This window comes from Vigna unguiculata, unplaced genomic scaffold (assembly GCF_037176805.1).
Source record: "Vigna unguiculata cultivar grain cowpea cultivar isolate G323 ecotype 2 unplaced genomic scaffold, ASM3717680v1 ptg000300l, whole genome shotgun sequence".
NCBI classification, from domain to species: Eukaryota; Viridiplantae; Streptophyta; class Magnoliopsida; order Fabales; family Fabaceae; genus Vigna; species Vigna unguiculata.
In genome coordinates this window covers 22,501-25,000 of record NW_028196935.1, presented here as the reverse complement: position 1 = coordinate 25,000, position 2,500 = coordinate 22,501, and positions in this window count along the sequence as shown.

Genomic DNA, 2,500 nt, shown 5'->3' with positions numbered 1-2,500 from the left:
TTTGAATGAGTAGATCTTCCAGCCCCCGTGCCTACCTTTACTCAATGCTCCTGAAGTCCGAAAAGGAGACTGAGTGGACAGGGGGCAGGGAAGTTCAGTTACAGAAATGGTAGTCGTGGACTGGTACCGCAGTACTGCCTACTTTTGGTAATCCTTATTGTGATCCCTAACTCTGGGCTAAGATAGTCTCTAAAGTGCTAGCGTGACGGGAGAGCAAATAGCAATGAACCTTATCTAAAGTATTAGTTCCCTCCTACCAATAACTTTTTTTTAAGTTCTCTATGCGGGGAAAAGGCTACCGATAGGCGGATTGACGCATCTGAGCAGGCAGGGGATACTTAGTGCTTGGAATATGAATGCTATGAGGCTTGGGCGAGAGAGCAGGTCTAGGAGGCCCAGATATTGCATCATGTGAAAGCAGCGAAAAGACCCATAAGAGCTGTAAACAAGTGAGATAGGCACGAAAGGGGGGCATTCTGGGGATGTCTTTCATCAGCCAGCACCTTCAACAGCCAGTAGGACAGATGCCGAGACGGATTCCCCCAGATTCAAGATAGGGTACGCCCGATGACCAGGCAGGGCAGCCCCCTTGGTTGTGAATCCCATAGGTCTAGAGCACGATCACGTGAAGAAGAACATACCACCGGTTGATTCACTTGTCTGATTCGGTATGTAGGCACAGAGAAAGTGTTCCAGCTTGAGCCAAGAGAGTCTCAACCTTCTATGTAGTACATCCACAACTTCTCAGCTCTTTCATTGCAACTCACCACCCAACAATGGCCACCCTCCCTAGGTTTAAGATAATAGGGCTTGATGCCTAGCGGCTTCCTTTGACGGGTTGTCTACCGATCTCACCGGTTCACTCCCTTGAGGAATGTTCCTCGAGTCGTGATGCTTTGATTGTCGTCTTTCGAATGAAGGAGATTAATAGATTATTCTTTTGAAACATATTCTTTTGCGCAGCATTAGTCTTTTCTTTTCAGACTGCTGTTCAAATCTCTTTTCAGCTTCTGCCTAAAGAAAATGGTCAGATCAATCATAGTTAAAGGAGGAGTTTCACGGGAGAGAGTGGTTGTCAAAGACTCAAACGACTTCAGCAGACTTCCCGGTCACTAATCACGATCAGTCATTTTGACTCTCACTGCTAAAAATTATTGGAGAATCTTCTCCATCTTGTCTAAGTGCTGAGACACGCTCGTCCCCTCTTGCATCTTGCTTGGAAAAAACCGTTGCCGAAGAAACTTCATGTTTACCATTGTCACTGACTCATACATTCTCTGTGGAGTCTCCCAGATTTCTCATGCAGACTGAATGTCTCCCACTGAAACTAGTACCTTATCCTTGACCACCATTAGCACAGCTTCGAAGAACCTCTTTTTTTTACTGTCCACAACTATAGATGTGTTCATTTCTTTTTTTTTGGCTACAACGGGTACGCTCTCTATAAGATTTGCTCGGGGCTGTTCACTTTCACTTGGTCGCCTGGTATCTTTGAAACCTCTTTGCTTGCGGAGGCAGGAGTGCGTCTGAGAGAGCGCTTCGCGAAAGAATCGTGTGGCGCGGTGAAAGGTTTACCGTTGGGGTTTCCGGCCCCCTGGTCTTCACCTAATTGTGGAAGAGGGGAGGTGCATTGAGTATAAACTCTCTCTCGCGCCTTTAGCTTGTTCCTGTTCGTCTATTCGGGACGGGGCAGGCAGCCCACATACATGAAGAGAAGAAGAGAGGAGAGGGGGTTCCCTGAGATTAAGGTGTCAAGGCGGTCGAAGAAGGCCACAAGTGGAAGCAACCGATGCTTTGGTCATTCAGTTGACTCCGCCAGTCCGTGCTTGCTGTCATGCTGGCGCAGGGCTTTCGGCCTTACCTACTATTGGATTTGAACCAATGACTCTCGCCGTATGAAAGCGATACTCTAACCGCTGAGTCAAGTAGGTCAAGCTGAGTCAAGTCAGATAAAATAGACCCCTATCAGAGAAAGCGTTATCACTATACGAGAGATCGGCCTATTCACTCAGCTAGGGAATAAGACTAACCTAATTTCCCTATTCACTGAACCCAAGACTAAGGGCAAAGATAACTTCCTTTGCCCCCTTCCTTCAACTTATAGGATGGAACCCGGACTCCTAACTAAACCCTCTTCCTTCCGATTGATTGTCTCGATTTCACTGCCTTGGTTGGCCACCATGCCTACTTCTCTCCAATGCCTCCTTCTTAAACCCCTTCGTACTGCAATCCAATCAATCGATCGATCAAGAGGCTAATCTCTTTTGTTTGGGCCGGTAGCTAAAAGTCCTCGCCTTCTCTTGAACAAGGGAAGGGCAGCATAGCATTAGCTTCAATTGAACAAGCTCAACCTTGAAAAAGAAAGGTGGTAGGCCGAAGAACCGTTGAACGCTTCAACTTGGCCACTGAAGAAGGCGAAGGCTGGGCAAGAGACTAGGCCAACTTACTGCTTACTGCCATGGTTTAAGCTTTAGGCTCCATAGACGGAACTTTTTGTTAG